At 38.7% G+C, this 22,813-nt stretch overlaps 1 long non-coding RNA gene across 1 annotated transcript in view; it reads right to left on the minus strand.

Annotated features, from left to right (window-relative positions):
- Positions 1 to 15,664: 15,664 nt before the first annotated feature.
- LOC119506343 overlaps positions 15,665 to 22,813 on the minus strand; it is a 222,329-nt gene continuing 215,180 nt past the window's right edge. Inside the window, exon 7 of the long non-coding RNA XR_005210979.1 lies at positions 15,665 to 15,714. This is a non-coding gene — a long non-coding RNA (uncharacterized LOC119506343). The remainder of the gene's footprint in view (positions 15,715 to 22,813) is intronic.

Here is a 22,813-nt window from a genome sequence, read left to right on the forward strand (position 1 = left end):
GGGGACTTGGCTGAGTCCCCAGCGGAGGCGTGCAAGGTGTGGAGGGCGGCGAGAGAGGAACGCGAAACACTCTCCTCTCGAGGGGATAGAACAAAAGCCTTTATTCAGGGGTGAGCACAAGTTATATAGGGTGGCATAGAGGGCGGGGTCGGTGTTAGGGGTGTGGGGTTCTTACATGGCAATGCTGAGGGGATAAAGGCTAGGATTGGTTCTGAGAGGGCGCGGAGGTCGTTTGAAAAAGGGCGGGAGTTGCTCTGGTAATGGTGTATGCGCACTGGCGGCGGCGGGAGTTGCTCTGGCAACGGGGAGTGTGCGGGCAAGATAAGGGGGGCGGTTTTCTCCCGCAAGCTTCCTCTAACGGTTGTATTTTGGGTGAGGGAGATGGGGCCTGTGGCCGGCTCCACTTTCTCAGGCCCGGGGGCCTGTGGAGGGTATTACTGCCCATGCCCACTACCCTCCCCAGGGGCTGGTCAGGTTCCCTGGGGGGGGGGCTGTGGAGGGCGCTACTGCCCATGCCCATCGCCTCCCCCAGGGGCTGACCAGGTTCCCTGGCCCCGGCCCGCCAAGTTGGAACTCACCACCAGCAACCCGCAATTCCTCTTCTCAGAGAGGGCTTTACCTATCTGTGCCAGTTTGAATGTATTATGTCCCCCAAACACCATTATCTTTGATGTAATCTTGTGTGGGCAGACCTATCAGTATTACTTAGATTGTAATTCTTTGAGTGTTTCCATGGAGATGCGCCCCACCCACCTGTGGGTGATGACTCTGATTGGATAATTTCCATGGAGGTGTTGGCCCCCCCCATTCAGGGTGGGTCTGAATTAAATTACTGGAGCACTACATAAGATCAGACAAAAGGAGCAAGCTGCTACAGCCAAGAGGAACACTTTGGAGAAAGCACAGAAGCTGCAGATGAGAGACAGTTTGAAGACGGCCGTTGAAAGCAGACTCTTGCTCCGGAGAAGGTAAGAGAGGACAAATACCCCAAGTGCAGGTAAGAGTGACATTTTTGAGGAACTGCAGCCTAGAGAGGAATGTCCTGGGAGAAAGTCATTTTGAAACCAGAACTTTGGAGCAGACGCCAGCCACGTGCCTTCCCAGCTAACAGAGGTTTTCTGGACACCACTGGCCATCCTCCAGTGAAGGTACCTGATTGCTGATGTGTTACCTTGGACACTTTATGGCCTTAAGACTGTAACTGTGTAACCAAGTAAACTCTCTTTTATAAAAGCCAGTCCATCTCTGGTGTTTTGCATTCCAGCAGCATTAGCAAAGTAGAACACTATCTAAAAGAACATTAATGCCAAAAGACATTAAATTTAATTTTTAGGTCTTCAAAAAATTGAGCTATAGCTGTAATAGCAAAAATTCTCTGATATGACCTATTAAGTTGGAAGGACTCCACTCCTGATCAGTCTGGTCCAGAGGTAAAGGGTATGAAGAGCCACATGAATAGCATGACTTCTGAGAAAGTGTATTGGTGATTCAGACCCGGACTTCATTAATAAGAAAGGTTAAGCTCCCTAGAGAGAAGAGGGTGTCCTCAGGGACTACACAGGGGCTAGAAAGTAAGAATATATCTTTAATGAAATATGAACGATGAGTGTTCCAGTTTGCTAATGCTGACATTATGCGAAATACCTGAAATGGATTGGTTTTTATAAAGGGGGTTCATTTGGTTACAAATTTACAGTCTGAAGGCCATAAAAGTGTCCAAATGAAGGCATCAACACGAGTATACCTTCACTGAAGAAAGGCCATTGGTATCCAGAAAACCTCTGTTAGCTAGGAAGGCATGTGGCTGGCATTTGCTCTTCCTTTGTTCACAGATTGTATTTCAAAATGGCATTCTCCAAAATGTCTCTGGGTCTCTCTTAACTGCTCTTGGGGCATTTTGTCCTCTCTTAGCTTCTTTGGAGCAAAGCATATCCAAAGCAGTCAGCTCCCAAGCATCTCTCCAAAAGTCTCTCTCAGCTGCAGCAATGAGCTCCTTCTGTCTGAATTCTTACAGAGCTCCAGTAAACTAATCCAGACCCCATGCTGAATGGGCAGGGCCACATCTCCATGGAAATAATCTAATCAGTATTAATCTAAAGGTAAAGAGGTTTAGTGAATTTAATTCTCTGGCCCTGTCCTGGCTAGGGATTGAGGGTGTCAGGAGCCAAGCTTAAGTTGTTTCTGTTTTTTCTCCCAGGCCCTGTTGTCTGAGTTCTCTCAGGAAGGACTGCCACTTGAGCTGGGCCTTACCCTACCTCATTTTCTTAGGGAAGATAAGCCCTTTAGGGAATTACCTTCTACAGTTGACTTTTTCCTTTAACTCTCTGACTATCTTAACTCCACCCTTGCCTGGGTCAGTGCTGACAGCTGAAAATGCCTGAGGCTTTCCCTAATGAGCTTCTTAGAATGAGGGAAAAAAAGGAAAAAAGAAGTCTGCTTTTCAGAGCCAATTCCCAGCCCTGCAGTTCACTAGGTAAGAACTGGAATTGGTACCTGGCTCTGTGTGCCCCTTTTCTTGGGAAACAGTCCTTTTCCAGTTACCTGAGCTCAGAAGACTCCAAAAGCCTGTTTCTACTTATTGATCTACTTTTTTCCAACCAGTCCCACCTCCACTCTGACAGAAGAAAGCTCCAGGTTCCTTTCTTGCTTGTTCTGGGTTTATCAGTGCTCATAGCACGTACTCAGTAGTCCAAATTTGTGAATTAAAACCACAGTTGGTTCCCTTGCTCTCAGCAGAGACTGCTTCTTTTTCCACAGTGAAGTTTTCCAACTCAGCCTGAAATGCCAGTGGGGGATGGGTACCAGCTCCACAGTTTGGGGAGCTTTACTTACAGTTCTATGCTACAATCTCAGCCAGTCCACCCATTCCAGACTGGTGTACAATGCCTGTTTGGTCATGGATGTCCCCCCATCAATTGTTCCAGACTATTTTCTTGTTATTCCTTGCTATTTACTAATTGCTCTAGGGGAGAAACTAAATTCCACACCTCCCTATGCCACCATCTTGCCTTATATTTTGAGCCATGATCTTTTATTCCAATCTTATTGGGTGGTATCTTTTGATTGATTGTTTCCATGGAGATATGACTCACCCAACTGTGGGTGAAACCTTTGATTAAATTATTTCCATGGAGGTGTGGACCCCACCCATTCAGGGTGGGTCTTGATTAGTTCACTGGAGTACTTAAGAAAGCGCAAGTCAACATAGACACTGATGCTTGGAGACACTTGGAGATATAGACAGAAAGATGTTTGGAGATGCTAAGCTAAGAGATGAAGCCCAGAGTTTGCCCTGGAGAAGCTAAGAGAGGACCCCCAGATGCTTAGAGGGAAATGTCCTGGGAAAACAAGCAAAGGTGCACAGGAGCCAAGAGAGAGAAGCTGAGAGACACATTTTGGAGAAAGCCATTTTGAAATGCAACCTGAGAGCAAAGGACCAGTAGATGACAGCCACATGCTTTCCCAGCTGACAGAGGTGTTCCAGACACCATCAGCCTTCCTTCAGTGAAGGTATCCTTTTGTTGATGCCTTAGTTTGGACACTTTTATGGCCTTAGAACAATAAATTTGTAACTGAATAAATCCCCTTTATATAGGTCAATCAATTTATGGTATTTTGCATAATGGCAGCATTAGCAAACCAGAACACCCTCCAGATAACAAGTAGGATTAAGAAATACATGCAAGTAAAAACATTGGAAAAGTAAAGAAAATAAAAGACAGGAAATTTTAGAAGCAGCCTAAGAAACTAGGAAAGATTACTTATGAAGAAGTAAAAGTTAGGTCAATAGTTTGCTTCTCAATTAAAATCATGGAAGCCAAAAAGTAATGGAAGGATATCAACACAAGTGCTTAAAGAACATAACTGCAAATATGCTTTTTGTTTAATATGCAAAGGTTCAAGGTATAAGCTCTAGGGTAACCATTAATGAAGAGTGCAAGAGTGCAAAATTTCTAAATCAATAGAGGAAAAATGCAATCATAAAAAATTCATAATGATTAAAACATTCAATTCATGAGCAAGATATTATAATTTGAAATTCTTATGAACCTAATAATATGGCCTCAAAATATATAAAGGTTGAAAAAAATAAAGACAAATAGAAAAATCTATAGTAACAGAACTTCATGCTTACCATCTCTCAGTAACTGATTTTAAAAAAAAAGTCAAAAAATCATTAAAGGAAGAGAGGAAATCTAAACAACCCAATTTTAAAACTTGACCTAATAGTCATATATAGAATAGAAATGCATAATTCACATTCTTTTCAAGCACACATCGGGTATTTACTGACCACATACATGCTGGGCATAAAAAATTTCAGTGGATGTTAAAGGACTGAAATCATGTGTCATAAAACTGTAATTAGCTAAAAATCACATGAAAATATAGAAAATACCAATATTATTGGAAATTTCAAAATATAATTCTATATAACTAGTGGTTCAAAGAAGAAATTGTAACGAAAATTAGTAACTATTTTGAACTCAATGATAACAAAAATCAAAACAACTGAAACAGTGCCAAGAGGGAAATGATAGCTTGATATTTAAAAGAAGAAAAACCAAAAATTAACAGATTAAAATCTATCTCAAGATATTAGAAAAGAGTAAAATAAATCAAAGTATAAGGAATTTTTAATAAGAATTAAATTAATGACATAAAAATAAATATGCCAATAGAAAGGTTAATAAAACCATGAGTTAGTATGATGGTTATACTGCTAGGTCCCCCAGATTCATTCTCTGCCCTGGTCTTTCCCAGGGGGCTGACCCCTATGTGCTACAGGCAGGCTTCCCTGTCCTCTAGCTTCCAGTAGAGCTCAGAAAAAGAGAGGCACTGATAGGAGACAGGGTGGTAGGAGGAAGAAAGGGAACAAGTAATTATTCCCATGTTTCCTCCCTGCCTTGATAGTATAGTTACAGCAAGGGCTTTGTCACTCTGCAAGTACACCTCCTGACAGAAAACCCTCCCCTTTCCATGACTCTTGGGCTCCACTCACAGAGTTCTTTTCCATTGACACTTCAGACCTAGTAATGGCAATGACTTTTTGTTGTTAGTAACTGATTGCTTCAAAATTCCTTGTTAATTCCCTTAAACATGTCCATACCTCTAGATGTTTCTAGTCATTAAATTCTCTATGAAATCAAGTTGTGTATATTATTTTCTTCCAAGACATTGACCAATACATTTGGTTTCTTTAAAGACTAATAGCATTGGCAAATTCCTAAGGAGACTCATTAAGAAAAGATTTTTTTTTAAATGGCAAAAATGTCAAGAATGAAAGTGGGAGTATCACTATAGATTCTGTAGTCATTGAGAAATCTAAGAAGAATATTCTGAATTATTTAGGCCAATAATTTTTAAAATTTAGATGTAACAGAAAAATTCCTAGTAAAACAAATTCTTACAAAACTGACAAAGAAAAGAGATAAAATCTGCATGTTATCTGTAAATAACAATTTCTTCCTCCCCACCCCCTCCAAAAAATTCCAGCCCTTAATGGCTTTACTAGTGAATTATACAATTAAGGAAGTCTTCATAATGCCAGCCTTACACAAACTATTCCAGATTAAGAAAAAAATAGGGAGCATCTCCCCAATTCAATTTTATAAGTCCAGCATAACATTATTACCATAAAATGGTAAGAAATTTATCAAGCACATTATAAGAAAGAAAAATTATACATCATTCTCAGCCATTAACACAGATACAAAGATTTTAACAAAATTTTCAACAGAAGGAATTCAGCAACTTATAAACAGGATGATAAATTGTGTGTAAATTGAGTTTTATTTCTGGAATGCAAAATAGGTTTAATATTTGAAAAATAAGCTTAGGTAGTTCTCATTATAGAATAAAGGATGGTATATGATCATCTCAACAAGCAGAAAAAACATTAATAAAATTCAACATCTTCTCATGATCAAAACTCCTAGCAATCTAGGAAATGAAAGGTACATCTTTAATCTGCTAAAGGGCATGTACAAAAATATGTTTTACAGCAGACATCTTGCTCAATCTTGTATCAGAGATCCAAGCCAATGGATTATGACAAGAAAAAGAATAACAGGCATAAGATTTCACATGAAGAAGTAAAAGTGTCATTATTCATAGGTGATGTGATTATGCATGTAAAAATACCAGAGAATCTACAGATAGATAACATTGATAAGTGTTCCAGTTTACTAATGCTACCTTTTCACAAAACACCAGAAATGGATCAGCTTTTATAAAAGGCTTTTATTTGGTTACAAAGTTATAGTCCTAAGGCCATAAAGTGTCCAAGATAAGGCGTCAACAATCGGTTACCTTCACTGGAGTATGGCCAATGGCATCCAGAAAATCTCTGCTAAGTGGGAAAGTATGTGGCTGGCATCTGCTCCAGAGTTCTGGTTTCAAAATGGCTTTCTCCCAGGACACTCCTCTCTAGGCTGCAGTTCATCAAAAATGTCACTCTTAGTTGCTCTTGGGGTGTTTGTCCTCTCAGCTTCTCCAGAGTAAAGGTCTGCTTTCAAAGGCCATCTCCAAAATGTCTCTGTAAGCTGCAGCTCCTCTCTCAGCTCCTGTGTGTTCTTCAAAGTGTCCTTCATGGCTGTAGCAAGCTCGCTCCCTCTGTCTGAGCCTATATAGTGCTCCAGCAAACCAATCAAGGCCCACACTGAATGGGCAGGGCCACACCTCCATGGAAACCATCCAATCAGAGCTATCACCCACAGTTGGGTGGGTTGCATCTCCATGGAAACACTCAAAGAATTACAATCTAATCAACACTAATACATCTGCCCACACAGGACTGCATCAAAGATAATGGCATTTTTGGGGACATAATACATTCAAACTGGCACAGTAAGTAAAATTAGAAGAATAGCTTGATACAAGATCAATATACAAAACTCAATTATTTTATATACTAACAATAATCAGAAAACAAAAATTGGAAAAGATACTCATTTATAATAAGTATCTAGATACCTAGGTACCTAGAATAGTACTTGAGATGTTCTATTAATTCTTAATGAATGAATGACAGAATAAAGAGCTTGCTATTTCCTAGTTCTTTCTTTCTTCCTTGTATACTCTATCCAGGAATTATCACCTTAAAACCTCCTCCTAACTGTCTGTTCAGTTTTCAGTTACTTCCCTCTCTCACTATACCTTCCTATTAGCCTACAACTATTTTTTTCCTAAACAATACATTGATAAATCTTCCTGCTTAAATCACTTCAACAGTTCCTTACAGCCTATAAGACTCAAACTTATTAGAATTTGAACTTCTCCAAAATCAAAATACCTTTCCAGCCTTAATTCTCTCTGTTCCCTTACACAAACCCCTCATAAAGTCAAAAATCTTCTTTCCTAAAAGACATACGACTCTGCCTCTTCTCAGTTTCTGCTTACATTAGACTAAATCCTACCCATATCTCAAGATTTAGCTCAATTACCACCACCTCAAAATATTTCCTGATAATTAGGAAGTACATTACTTCTTTTTAACCTACATATAGTTGGTATGATCAATCACTGTTGGGTCAGTCATTTAGTCACCAAAGAGCTTGATGTTTTCATATGTAAGGACTAAGTATCTAACCCTGGTATAAATCCAAAGCAGGGAAAATCTTTTAGAAAATTCATGAACCTTTCTATTATGGTATTTCAGCCTTCCTATAAGTAGGGGTTTATTCTTACATTCAAAGTGCTGGCATATATATTCTCTAAGCTAGTTTCCTGGAGTGAAGGCTCTTTCTGGGGAATAAAAAGTGTTATTTATTAATGGTGATGATATACTCTTATTAAGAAGAAATTTTAAAAGCAGGTTTTTTTTTAAAGCACTGAATATGCAAGTGCTTTGAAGGAAATGTTCTATGATAGTATATAGCAATGGAATCTACCTTAAACTGGATAAAGGGTAAAAAATGGCTATATATAGTTACCTTCAGCAATTAGGGTCATTTGTTCTCTGCTCCAATTTTCCAAGAACTAGCATGTGTTACTAATAACTAAATATTTGTTTCTAAAACTACATAGAAAAATAGATAAGAAAGAAATATGTACAAGTAAACATGAAATTATTCAGTACTCTGAATGCAGAATCATGATTTTCATGATGCCAAGTCTCTGATTTGTTTTAACAAATGCTTAAGTGATTTCTTATTTTTGTTTAGTTTCATATCTCTCTTCCAGAATTTTTTCTGAACCAGAGCAGACTAACTAGCTGGAATAAAGCAAGGGTGGGCCCATTGTTCCCATTACTTCAAAAGTTTCCTTGTGCAAAATGCTGAAAAAATTAATACCTCTAGAGAAAACTAATCAGAAGCACAGCTGTTCAACAGAAATGAGAGGTTATGGAAAGCAGAGACCCAGGAATGACAGCAACCAGCAAATTATGGATGATTTTCCAATAGAGCACTGCTTGAAAATAGGGCCAAGAGCATTTGGTATACTGCTAAGTGAGTGTATTATGTCACTTGTGACACTAGGTCCGCATAATGATGTAACCACACAGGTGAGGTCTTAGGATTGTGTCCTGGAGTTACTGATTTGTCACTGTAGAACAAAGTGATGATAAAATATAAAGCAGTTGTCACCATGTTTGATACCTGCCATTTGTAAGGAACAAGAAGTGACAGGGATCCTGGAGGCAAAAATAAGAACAAGCATATAATATAAAAACATGAATCTTTAAGTTGAATGACAACATCCCCCATCCTTTTCCCCCAGTCCAAATCAGAGCTTTGTGGCCCACTCATAATCAGACATGATGGAGACAGGCCTGGGAGAATGAAGCCATGGGACCATCTAGCCAAACACAGCTGCAGAAAACAAACCTCACCACTGGGAAAAAGCTGTGATGGACAGAGAAACAGAAGGGCTGCCAAGAGAAATGGTGGATTCCTCACTAGAAACACTAGTTATAGGCAGAGCACACAGCAGGGGCCAATACAACTCAGGGCAAGGTATAACAGGCTTTTCCCAGTGGTGATGAATGCAGCTTGTCCTTCAGGGCTCCTCTCCTACATTACAGTGGGGAAGATGAGCCATTAAATTCATAAAATTATTTCCATAGATTTATCTCCATATTTTTTGTTGGAAAATTCAAATTTTCTGGCACAAAATTGGCCCACATAGCTCCTTTGAGTGTCAACACAATCCAAAGGGGAGAAAGTAGGGGGTAGTCAGTATAAGCCAGTTCTGTTGCTTAAATTCAGTCATGTCCTCAGTTAACATCAGATTAGCAACAAATGATCTCAAATTCCCTTTCCACACCAACCATACAGTTTCCTTTCCCACCAATGCCAAATAAATGTAAAAAATAAAGACTATGAAAGCAAAAATGTAATCAAATCCCTAGCCAAGAGCAAGTGTGAGAAACAGGATACAGTCAACTCCAAAATCTTCACAAGAAGCCCTGATTGTCTACAGCTTATATTAGTGCTTCAAGACCATTTGCCAAGAAAATGGCATAATTTTATTTGTCAAGATTTTATATGGAATGGTAAATATGGGGAAAAACCCCATTTTTGGAATAGGTTCTACAAAAATGTATCTGAAAAGTGTCTCTCTACTATGTGCAAAGGAGAGTCTGATTAGAAGGTGAGAAATCTGAACTTCTATGCTTAGGATCCAGGAAGGAAGTTCTTACCCTGTGAGGGTAAGAATAAACTGGAAAGAATTAAAATGAGGAAATCAAAAAGAAAAAGCCCTTGCCAAAAGACTTTCAGTCATTTGAGAAAAGTTTTAGAATACCTATCTACATATTCAATTCAATTCAAAACAATGTTTCGGTATCTATGATAAATCTAGCATCATGCAAAGCTCAAAGTTAAATTTCAAATTACAAACATGTAACATATGTTCCTAAAATAAAATATCCCAATATACTCTATCAGATTTTTTTTTTTAGACAGACACTGGAAATGGATTTATACATAGGAAAAATTTCCTAGCTATGGTAAGTCAAAATACTAGAAAAAGTAGTTCTTACCTTTTCTTTAAACAAAGGCTAACTACAAACTATACAGCCTTCCCCAGAATAAAGCTTGGAGCTACAAGGAAAGCATCTCTGTTATGTAACAAATTATACCCAATAATTCTTCTATGGAAAAAAAAACAATATTTAGTTGCCATTGTTAAAATTTTTTGGCAAAGCAGCATTTCACTCTCTGCAGAGCTAATGCTTTCTAACAAAGTAATGTTGTTTATCATAAGTTTGTTTCCTCTTAAAGTGCATCCTAATTTTTTTTCCTCAAAATGAAATTAGAAAGACGGTGCTTCTTGAATATTAGCTCATGAACAAATAAGGAGACAGAGAACAGGAATAAATCAATAAATCTCTTCCATGAAAAATCTCTAAAAAATATGGAATTAAGGTTAAGTTTCTATGAGTGGGAGAAGATAGGGAAGAGGTGCACAGAAAATACCTGTACTATTTTTGTGATATCTATGTGAGTATAAAAGTATTTCAAAATATAAAGCTGAAAAAAAAATATGGAATTATCTTTTTCACCCACACTGTCATATAACCTATGTATGAAAGTCCTGAGTGAGCAGAGATTATGTCATTTGTTATTCATCATTCCAAATGCCAGGCAAGGAAACTAGGATTTAGATTTTATACACTTAGAATGCAGCCTCTGAACTGAGAATACAGTACCACAATGAGTAACAGACCTAACAATACCTTTAGTTAGTGGTCAAAAGAAAGACTACAACTATAATCAGTACTGACACAGTTATTAGTCATCCTCAAAAATTCCATTAGCAGGATTACTATGGATAATAAGGGATCATCCAGCACCAGTTAGAAGGAAAGCATATAGAACCTTAGGAATAAAGAATTCTGTCTTACCTATGGGAGGATTTGAAATGATATTCTTTACCCATATTTGTAAACTAGTAAATTCACTTATACTGATAAACATATACACACACATATATATATATATATTTTATAATTTTAAATTGTATCTGTCTAGAAGAGAAAGAAAATGGTGAATGTGTCTATTCCAGGTAGAAATTTTTCTTCTTCTTCCTCCTCTGAGTTCCCTCCCTGTTTACTAATGAAAGTAATTTACAGCTACCCTGGACCCTGAGTTCTATATCTTTCTTTTTAAATTGATCAGGGTTCCAAGAGGAAATAAATTGCACAATAAAACCAGGATTATTTGAGGATGATTTATTTACTAAGAGACTGTTCTGGTTTGCTAATGCTGCCATTATGCAAAATACCAGAAATGGGTTGGCTTTTATAAAGGGGGTTTATTTGGTTACAAATTTACAGTCTGAAGGCCATGAAAATGTCTAAATTAAGGCATCAACAATAGTATACCTTCACTGAAGGAAGGCCAATGACATCCAGAAAACCTCTGTTAGCTAAGGCATGTGGCTGGCGTCTGCTGATCCCAGGTAGTGTTCCAGCTCTACTCTCAGCTTCTGTGTGTTCTTCCAATTGTTGCTCTCTGGTCATTTCATCCTCTTGTAGCTTCTCCAGAGCAAACTCTAGGCCACCATCTTAAAAGCGTCAACAAAAGTCAGCTTTCAATGGCCATTTCCAAAATGTCTCTCAGCTGCCCTCCAAAATGTCACTCTCAGCTGCTCTGAGGTCCTTCTGTTTGTGGGCTTTATAGAACTCCAGTGATTAAATCAAACCCACCCTGAATGGACAGGGTCCATATCTTCATGGAAATAATTTAATCAAGCAGTTCACCCACAGGTGATTGAGTCACATCCCCATGTAAACACTCAAAGGATGCCAACCTAATCAACATTAACACATCTGCATTAAAGAACATGGGTTTTGTATATCCAAATTGACACAGAGACCATGTACAAAGGGGCAGGAAGGGTATGGGGGAATCCATTAAGGAAGATGTAGTAACTAGGTAACTCAGAACTATTAGTATCAGAGAAGCTGTTGCTAATTCTAGGCAGAAAAGAAGAGGAGCAAGCTGACCAGAATCCAGGAGGACATTTCACCATCCCAGATGCGAAGAACAATGTATTAGTTAGGGTTCTCTAGGGAAACAGAACCAACAAGAGAAATCTGTAAATACAAGACTTTATAAAAGTGTCTCATGCAACTGTGGGGATGCATGAGTCCAAATTCCATAGGGCAGGATGCACGAATCCAAATTCCATAAGGCAGGCAGCTAACTAGCAACTCCGATGATGGTGTTCGATGAACTCCTCAGAAAACACTTCGCTGGCTAGCCCAAGAAGTGAAGGTCTTTTGCCTTTCTCCCTTAAAAGTCTTCAACTGATTGGATTAAATCCAGCTGATTGAATTCTCTCATTGAGGAAGACACACCCTTCATTGATGGGATCAGTCATAGGTACAGTCAATTGACTGATGATTTAATAAACCAGTCTTCTGGTTTATTAACCAGCCACAAATATCCTTGCAGTAATGGTTAGACCAGTGCTTGCTTGACCAGACACCTGGACATCATCACCTTGCCAAGTTGACACATGTACCTAACCATCACAAACAATAATCTTTGGGACAGGTTCACAGTCAGCTCAAAGCACACTTGTAGAACACTCTGAACAATTGTCAAATCTCCCATTGGCCAAAAGCTTCCAGAGTTAGAAGCACTTGAGTCTACTCACTAGTCTATACCTACCAGGCCTCCAGGGCCCGAGAGCAGGAAGAAGCCGGGTGTGGATGGGTGCAGACAGATCTGGAGAGGTGAATGGAAGCTATCCAACAGCATGCTAAACCCATCTTTATTTTCATGGAGGTAGAAATGAAACAATTTAAATCACCAAGTATGAAAAAAAATTAATACAGAATCTACAGTGGTTTTATACAGGTATTCATGACATATTTATAGTCTCAGACAACTGTGTAGGATAACCTCCAAGTCAATCATTTATCATTTATATGTTTGGGAAAAAAACATATTAGCCTAAATGAACAAAGTAATGTTTAGCCTAAATGAACAATGTATATAATTGATCTAAAAATTAATAAATGATTTTTGAATTATCTTTCTTCTTATTATCTGAGCCACTGAACTCTGACACTACCATGAAGAATAAGGGATTTCCAGAATATAATCTATTTTGAAAAAACATCCATTCTCATAGTTCATATCCTAAGGAGGCAGTAGATGGAGAAACAGGCAATGAATTAAAGAACCAAGGGTTATATTCAAAATCACACATTATTCCTGCAGAAATTAGACATGACAGTTAATATTGCTTTCTCTATTTGCAAAGAGGAACCATACCTCTCAGAGAAAGCTTTGAGAAAATATGATAAGAATCATTTTCCATCACTATTTACAGACTGGGCCCATAATGAGAGCCTCCAAATATGAATGAGTCCCCGTCCCCGTATTAACCAGTACAGTCATTTTTCCAGAACAACCAGCAGCCACAAATTAACACAAGTGCTTTCTTGCCTATTTTCTTTGAAACATTTGCCTTCTCCCAGTACAAAATACTTGAAGTGAATTAATAGAGCCTACTTCATTGTCCAGATCAGCAAATTAGCATTATGCCTCCAAAAGGAGGCTTAATAAGTATAATGCTGAATGAAGAGATGGATGACAGCGGTATTCTACAATTCTGAGGTCCTCTAACATTTAGTTTCTGTCCTGAAACCAAGGACTTTACAATTAAGTGTCTGATAGGATTAAAAATATCACAGTGTCACCAGCTGCTTTATTTTGCAACCCTATAAATTCATAGTTCCTGTCCTTAAAAATCAGGAGGGTGGTGGGAAAGAGATCAAGCACCTACTGAATGCAAGAAATTCACACCAGGCTATAAATCAGAAAACATCAAAAGCTGCACCAGAAATTCTGCACAGATGAAAACTATGATACTCCATTTCTGCTACTGTCTAATGAAAAAGGCAATCAATTCAACACGAAAACCACAAACTCACATTCTCTCATCAGGATCTCCTCAAAAATGTGTGCAGAAAAGATTGCTAAAATGATTCCAGACTTGCCTGGGGAGAAAAAAAATATATATTGGATCCTGCTCATATATAGCACTAAACACACTTGTTCCCAAAAACAGAAGGGGTGAATCTGAGGAAACTGCCATGGTGTGTGGCATCTAATTGGCATCAAACTTCAAAGAGAACTAAGAAAGTCAAGAATGTCTCAGTACACTGTCAAAATCCTATCTGGTTGCAGAAGAAGGGAGGTGGTCTGCTGTGCTTTGGACATAGCCTCAGGGGTTACTGGCTGATATCAACTGATTCCCAGGACTGAGAACTTCTGTGTCAATTACAAACTCATATTGGAGAGACCTTAGAGGTCTGACTGTATCAAATATGTTTAAATTTCTATTCCCTATATAGTGGGAAAGTTCAAGTGGAAAAGTTAAAGAAGGAAGATGACTGGACTCCCAGACTATAAGACAATCATGTGACTGCCTGTCACTGTCAGATCAAAATGAAACCCTTGTATTCCCCAAATGGAAAGGATTCCCTAAATCTGGTCAGACTTGTAAACTGGAACCAAAAATTCTCCAATCTGACATTTTAGGTAGACAAGACACGATTCTAAAATGAAATAGCCCAGATCTCACTACCACTTTCCCCCAGTCCTTGATTCTTCTTCACCCAGCAAGGTAACTAGTTTCATGATATGTGCCTGTGTGTTCAGTGCACTACCTTACATTCTCTGAGAACACAAAGGCTCACCCTGGCTTCTTAGCAGCAACTTTTCTAAAAGGAGCAGAGCTAGGAGAAAAAAATCAGCATGAGCTTACTTTTCATTCCCATATCTTTGCCATTTTGATGGAGTGAAGTTTGATTAAAATGGACATCAAGGGCAATGATGAATTTAGAAATGATGTAACAAAAGGACAGTCTGAGTGTGAAATTAGAGAATTTCTATCCCTTTTGGCATGAAATGGTGAAATGGTGGGTTGGTTGTATTCATGTAAGCTGTAGGTCTTTTTGTGCATCTGCTGGCAGGATGATTTCCTCCCAACCCCCAAGCCATCACCTACCTCCTAGAGTCTTTTCCCTGCCACTCAAAGAAGAGAGACAGAAAAGGTTAGAGAAAATTCCTTTACTATCTAGAGATAGCTCTGCTTATAGGACCCATAAATACCACTATGCTTCAATAAGAAGAGGGAATCTTGAAGCACCTAATAATGAAAACAATCTAGGAGTCCAGCTTACAATTAAACACACTTACATTTCAATGATAATTACCATGTATTCTTATTATCCATGGTTAATTTGCTTGGTTAGTGAGTGGCTGTGAGGTCATGGTTTTTAATACTTTATAAAACAAATCTGGATTTGATTAATTCCATGATCACAGACTATACTAATAATTTCACAAATTGTGCCCAAGACAAGTAAATCCACACAGGTAAATCCCCGCAACCATAAAACAGTCCAAAAGCCCTGAAAAACAAGAAAGAGTACTAGACTTGTGGTAGGCAGTCTTCAGTTGAGATCCTAGACTCACCAATGTCTGGCTATGTTCCCTTGGACAGATCACTTAATTTTTCTGAGACTCAGCTACCTCACTTGTGAAATGAATATGTTAAAATATGCTTTACATGGTTGCTATGAAGATCAAGTGGGCATGTATATGAAAATGCTTAGTAAACTGTGGTCTACTACAACCAATAACCAATATATAAAAATAAATTATTATTGAGGAACCAACTCACCTTAGAGGGAAATGTAGCACATCAAAGATTTGCATGAAAGAACACTCATAAATATTTGTTGAACTGAGGAAAGAATAAAAGAAGAAAATAATATTTCTGTACTTTCAAGCACAGGATTCCTTTACAAGTCAATTCACCAGCCCAATGGTTTCCAAGAGGTGCCTGCAAAAGCCTAGGGATCTTTGAATGGGCAGCTGCTCAGAGCAAAAGGGATGACAAGTAGACTGAGCTCTAAAACTCTCACTCTGACTTTCGCCAGAGCATCTATTGGTATAAACAGAATTTTCAAACTTGCAAACATTTACAACAAATTCAGCTCACACAGAGCTGCTCTGTGTGTCCCTATACCTGGATCCTGTACAGTGGAACTCTGCTGCACCCCAGGATTTCTTTGGTGTACCTGTCTTAAAATTTAAGGGTAAATATCATTGATGTTATATTTCACCAAACATTCTAAATCTCAGACAGGTCTAAATCTGGTCATCAGAATGAAGAATAAATACTCTGACTTCTCTAAAGACTTTAACTCAATGGTTGAAGCCAAATTCTCTCTGATAGATTCTAGAAAGACAAATGGGTGTTTGTCTTTTCTTGGTTCCTCCTTGTGTATGAGCACAAGTGGCCAGTGGGCTGCCTCAAGAGGCTGCCTGGGACAGAGGGCAAAGCACTGGATTGGGAGTCAGGAGTCATAAGCTCAGTCATTGCTCTGTGGCCAACTCATGATGCAGTCTTTGACAAATTTCTAGACCTCCAGATCTTTTTTTAAAACAAACAAACAAACAAAAAAACGGATTGAGAATCTCCTCCAGCCCTATGATTGCAGAAATTCTATGATCTATATATTAATGAGATTATTTCAGGACATCAGTCTGGCAAAAACCCCTATAGGAGCATACCTATTTCAAGGCTTAATTTTATCCCATACACTGTGCAGATATAAAATATGGTAAGACTAACCCTCATGGGCGATATAGAAACCCTCCAGTGATTAGCTCAAAGTTTTATCATGATGGCTGCAGCTTTCTGTGCTGGAAGAACTTTCCTCAGGATGTGAAATACAACTACTTATCATTTTCTCATGAGTTATTAAGAATGGTTTTGCTTCTTGAAGGAAAAACTGGCTCCACTGAAAAAAAGTATAGGCTAGTGTCCTGTTAACCACATTTTTCATATTGAAAAATAAAGGAGTTATACAGTCTCAGGAATATTGTTTCTCTTTAAACTGAAACACAGGCTGTCATTAAAAATAAAATTTATTTTTTAATGGAATAAAGAAATACGCAGATTTACTTATTCCCCTCAAGGGCAATGCACCCAAATTAAACTCTATAATCATTAAAAATAAATACTCTGCTTTACTATGAGAAAGGCTTCTTCTATTTATATTCAGTCTGCTCCTATCATTTTGTTTATTTAGACTTAGATAAAACAGTCCTTTGCCTGCTTGTCACTAACATTGCTCACAACTCTTCTGTTTTTTTTTAAAGCCAAATTGACGTCAGAAACCCAAACTTTATCCATTCATTAATCTTTTGGTGCCATATCCTGGGAAGTCAGTATCCGGTCATGGTCTTTAGTTTCATGGAATATGTGATATTTGTGCACGTGAATCTGATCTAAAAAAATCCTTCTTGGAAATCAGTTTTAAGGAGATCATTTGGCTTACAAAAATACTAGTTGACCTAGTATATACACTAGCCCGTACACAGGAACTAACATTGTGCTTTAATTATCCTCTCTGCACCACAGAGCAGATTGCTTAAGGGAAACAGGTTGCATTATCTATGCAGCAAGTTTAAAGAGGTGAGTTTTTCATCCAAAAGTATGCTCCTCATTCCCTGTCACTATTCATTTGTATCTTCCATTCTTCTGTGTCTTAGGTTTTGATCTCTTCAGGAATTTCCTTTTAAAATTCAGGTGCCTGAGACAGGGGTGGAGGGAGCACTTTAGGCACTCGAAAAAATTAGAAGTTAGTTGAATAACTGAAAAATCTGAGAAAGAAAAGATATGGTGAAAGAAGATGTGAGAAATCATCAGAAATCAACACTCCTTATCTCACAATTTTGTCTCACAATTCTCTCCTAAAATTATTTATCCCTTTAACTTTTTAAAAATATGATTTTAACATTTTAACATTTGCTTTCAGAAAACAATAAATTTCTGTCTTCAAAAAATAAGCAAAACATCCCCAAATGATAAACATTAGAAGCACACCTTGTTTTATGTTACTAACAATTTTCTGAGATGTCAATGAAAAGCCATCCATTTGGCCACTGTTTCGGTTAGCTAAAGCTGCCGAAATGTAATATAAGAGAAATGGGCTGGCTTTTAACAATGGGGATTTAAGGCCATTAAAAAAATGTCCAAATTAAGGTATCAACAAGAGGTTACCTCTCTGAAGAAAGGCTACTGGCATCTGGGTTCCCTCTGACACATGGGAAGGCACATGATGATATCTGCTGGTCCTTTTCTCTTAAGTTCTAGTTTCAATGGCTTTCTCTCTCAGCTCTGTGGGTCTTTCTTACTTTCTGGGCATTTCTCTCTCTGCCCTCTCTCTCTGAGTTTATTCCTTTTATCCTCTCATACAGGGCTCCAGTAAAAGATTAAGATCCACTTTGAATTGGGTGAGTCACATCTCAAATTGAAATAACCTAAACAAAAGGGATCACCCACAATAGGTCTGCACCCACAAGTACAAATTAAAAGAACACAGCCTTTTCTGGGATACATAACAGCTCCAAACTCCCACAGCCACATTTGGAGTTTTCCTTTAACCTGGGACAATTAACAATAATTAAGAGAATGTGAACAATGGCAGCTAGTGATCATTGTCTTCCTGACCTCGTTATCAGGATGACCTCGTTATCAGGATGCTTCATTCAACTCCCACAGGTGGTCCATTAATTCAGTGGCCTTCAAAATGGGATTCACGGATAATTATTTTTCCAGGTCCTCAACTTTCATATATTCTTTTTTTAATGCCTTTTTTATTGTGAATGTTAACATATATACTTAATGGTGATAACTCAAAATATGATTTAACAAGTAGTTAGCAAATTTCAAAGAATGTCATGAGTCAGTTCCACAACTTCAGCTATTTCCATTATTGTAAAATACAACATACATACAGAAAAGTGTTAACTTTCAATGTACAGCTCAACAAGCAGTTATAGAAGTAATTTCAAAAATTGTTATGAGTCACAGTTCCACAGTTTCAGTTCTTTCCTTATTATGCGATATAGGGTATATACAGAAAAGGTGAAGAATTTCAAAGCACAATTCAATGAGTAGCTACACAGCAAATTTCAAAGGATGTTATAGGTTGCAGTTCCATTATGTCATTTATCTCCTTCCAGCTATTCCTATACCCAAGCATCTATATAGCTATAGATAGATATAGATACATAGATATATAGATATTTACATATATATATAAACTTTCAGTATTCACAGACGTTTGTTAAATCTTATCTTGTTTGTTGCTGCCCATTCCTTTCACTTAATATCTTTCTCCATCTTCAGGGGTGTCTAGGCAGTGGGCACCCTAACTTGTTCATATTGAAAGGGGGTGTCAACAGTATGGGGAAGGCGGCTGCATCTGATTGTTGTTTGTTTGTTTGTTTGTTTGTTTTTAATATTTTTTTTTCATTTTTATTGAGATTGTTCAGATACCATACAATTATCCAAAGATCCAAAGTGTACAATCACTTGCCCCTGGGTACCCTCATACAGCTGTGCATCCATCACACTTAATTTTTCTTCAAGTTTTAGAAACTTTTCATTACTCCAGACAAGAAATACAGTGAAAGATGAAAAAAGAAAAAAAGAAAAGGAAACTCTAATCCTCCCCTATCCCTAACAAACCCCCCTCAATTGTTGACTCGTAGTATTGATATAGTACGTTTGTTACTGTTTATGAAAAAATGCTGAAATACTACTAACTGTAGTATATAGTTTGTAATAGGTATATAGTTCTTCCCTATATGCCCCTCTATTATTAACTTCTAATTGTATTGTCATACATTTGTTCTGGTTCATGAAGTGATTTCTAGTATTTGTACAGTTGATCATGGACATTGCCCACCATAGGATTCAGTATTATACATTTCCATCTTTTGACCTCCAACTTTCCTTCTGGTGACATATATGACTCTGAGCTTCCCCTTTCCACCTCATTCACACACCATTCGGCACTGTTAGTTATTCTCACATCTTGCTACCAACACCCCTGTTCATTTCCAAACATTTAAGTTCATCCTAGTTGAACATTCTGCTCATACTAAGCAACCACTCCCCATTCTTAAGCCTCGTCCTATACCTTGGTACCTTATATTTCATGTCTATGAGTTTACATATTGTAATTAGTTCCTATCAGTGGGACCCTGAAATAATTGTCCTAATGTGTCTGGCATATTTCACTCAGTATATTGCCCTTGAGGTTTTGTCATCAACCCATTTTTTTTTTTAATATGGTTTTGTTCACTCACCATACATTCCATCCCAAGTAAATAATCGATGGTTTTCTGCATGGTCATACATTTATGTGTTCACCACCTTCACCACTATCTATATAAGAGCATCTACATTTCTTCCACAAGGCCGGAGGGAGAGTCAAAGAAGGTAGAGAGGCAAAAGAAAGAGGAAAAAAAATGACAGCTAGGAAGCAGCAAAAGGAAAAATAACCTTAAATCAAAGTAGAATAAAGAATCAGACAATACCACCAATGTCAAGTGTCTAACATGCCTCCCCTATTCCCCCCTCTTATCTGCATTCACGTTGGTATATCACCTTTGTCACATTAAAGGAAGCATAATACAATGATTCTATTAGTTACAGTCTCTAGTTTATGCTGATTGCATCCCTCCCCCAATGCCTCCCCATTTTTAACACCTTGCAAGGTTGACATTCGCTTGCTCTCCCTCGTAAAAGAACATATTTGTACATTTTATCACAATTGTTCAATACTCTAGATTTCACCAAGTTACACAGTCCCAGTCGTTATCTTTCCTCCTTTCTTGTGGTGTCTCACATGCTCCCCATCTTCCTCTCTTAACCGTATTCATAGTTACCTTTGTTCAGTCTACTTACATTGTTGTGCTACCATCTCCCAAAATTGTGTTCCAAACCACACACTCCTGTCTTCTATCACTCTGTAGTGCTCCCTTTAGTATTTCCTGTAGGGCAGGTGTCTTGTTCACAAAGTCTCTCATTGTCTGTTTGTCAGAAAATATTTTGAGCTCTCCCTCATATTTGAAAGACAGCTTTGCTGGATACAGGATTCTTGGTTGGTGGTTTTTCTCTTTCAGTATCTTAAATATATCACATCACTTCCTTCTTGCCTCCATGGTTTCTGCTGAGAGATCTGCACATAGTCTTATTAAGCTTCCTTTGTATGTAATGGATTGCTTTTCTCTTGCTGCTTTCAGGATTCTCTTTGTCCTTGACATTTGATAATCTGATTATTAAGTGTCTTGGCGTAGGCCTATTCATCTCTTCTGTTCGGAGTATGCTGCGCTTCTTGGATCTGTAATTTTATGTCTTTCATAAAAGATGGGAAATTTTCATTAATTATTTCCTCTATTATTGCTTCTGCCCCCTTTCCCTTCTCTTCTCCTTCTGGGACACCAATGATACGTACATTATTGTACTTTGTTGCATCCTTGAGTTCCCGGAGGCGTTGCTCATATTTTTTCATTCTTTTCTCCATCTGCTCCTTTGCGTGTAGGCTTTCAGGTGTTTTGTTCTCCAGTTCCTGAGTGTTTTCTTCTGCCTCTTGAGATCTGCTGTTGTATGTTTCCATTGTGTCTTTCATCTCTTGTGTTGTGCCTTTCATTTCCATAGATTCTACTAGTTGTTTTTTTGAACTTTTGATTTCTGCCGTATACATGTCCAGTGCTTCCTTTACAGCTGTGCCGGTTTGAGTGTATTGTGTCCCCCAAATGCCATTATCTTTGTGGTCTTGTGTGGGGCAGGCGTTTTGGTGATGGTTGGATTTGCTTGGAGTGTGCCCCACCCAGCTGTGGGCTATGATTCTGATGAGATGTTCTCATGGAGGCATGGCCCCGCCCATTCAGGGTAGGCCCTTATCGGTGGAGCTATATAAATGAGTTGACTCGGGGGGAAGAAAGAGAGTGCAGCTGGGAGTGATATTTTGAAGAGAAGCAAGCTTGCTAGAGAGGAACGTCCTGGGAGAAAGCCGCTTTGAGGCCGGAGCTTTGGAGCAGATGCCAGCTGCCTTCCTAGCTAGCAGAGGTTTTCCAGATGCCATTGGCCATCCTCCAGTGAAAGTACCCGATTGCTGAGGTGTTACTTTGGATGCTTTGTGGCCTTAAGACTGTAACTGTGTAGTGAAATAAACCCCCGTTTTATGAAAAGCCTATCCATCTCTGGTGTTTTGCATTCTGCAGCATTAGCAAACTAGAACAACAGCCTCTACCTCTTTCGCAATATCTTCTCTAAACTTTGTGAATTGATGTAGCATTAGTTGTTTAAATTCCTGTATCTCAGTTGAAGTGTACGTTTGTTCCTTTGACTGGGCCATAACTTTGTTTTTCTTAGTGTAGGTTGTAATTTTCTGTTGTCTAGGCATAGTTTCCTTGGTTATCCAAATCAGGTTTTCCCAGACCAGAACAGGCTCAGGTCCCAGAGGGAAGAAATATTCAGTATCTTGTTTCCCTGATGGTGTGTCTTAGAAAATTGCTCCACCCTTTGATGCCTCGGGTCACTGTGCTTTTCTGCCCAGCAGGTGACGCCTGTTAGCCTATAATTCTTGACTGGTGTGAGGAGGTGTGGCCATGTTCCCCCAGGCTCTGGGGTCTGGTTCTGAATGGAAAGGGCCCCACCCCTTTCCTCCTAGAGAGGACAGAGCTCCCAGGTGGAGGTCATTAGCATTTCAATGGTCTCCCTCACTGCTTGTGCTGTCTCCACCCTTCCCGGAGTCACAGCCCTGGAAACTGAAAATGACTGGGGCTTTCTCCACTGAGCCAAAAAAGAAACAGTCCACTTCAGACCCAGTACAAGGTGACCCTCCGGCTCTCCCAGGTCAGTCGTCACCCAAAGCCTCTGTCTGTGTTTTGGGGATGCGTACCTGTAGTGAGCAGTTCACACTCGCTACTTAAAACCCCAGTTGGAGCTCAGCTGAGCTATATTCGCTTGCTGGGAG

The sequence above is a fragment of the Choloepus didactylus genome, chromosome 11 (assembly GCF_015220235.1).
Source record: "Choloepus didactylus isolate mChoDid1 chromosome 11, mChoDid1.pri, whole genome shotgun sequence".
In the NCBI taxonomy this organism is placed as follows: Eukaryota; Metazoa; Chordata; class Mammalia; order Pilosa; family Megalonychidae; genus Choloepus; species Choloepus didactylus.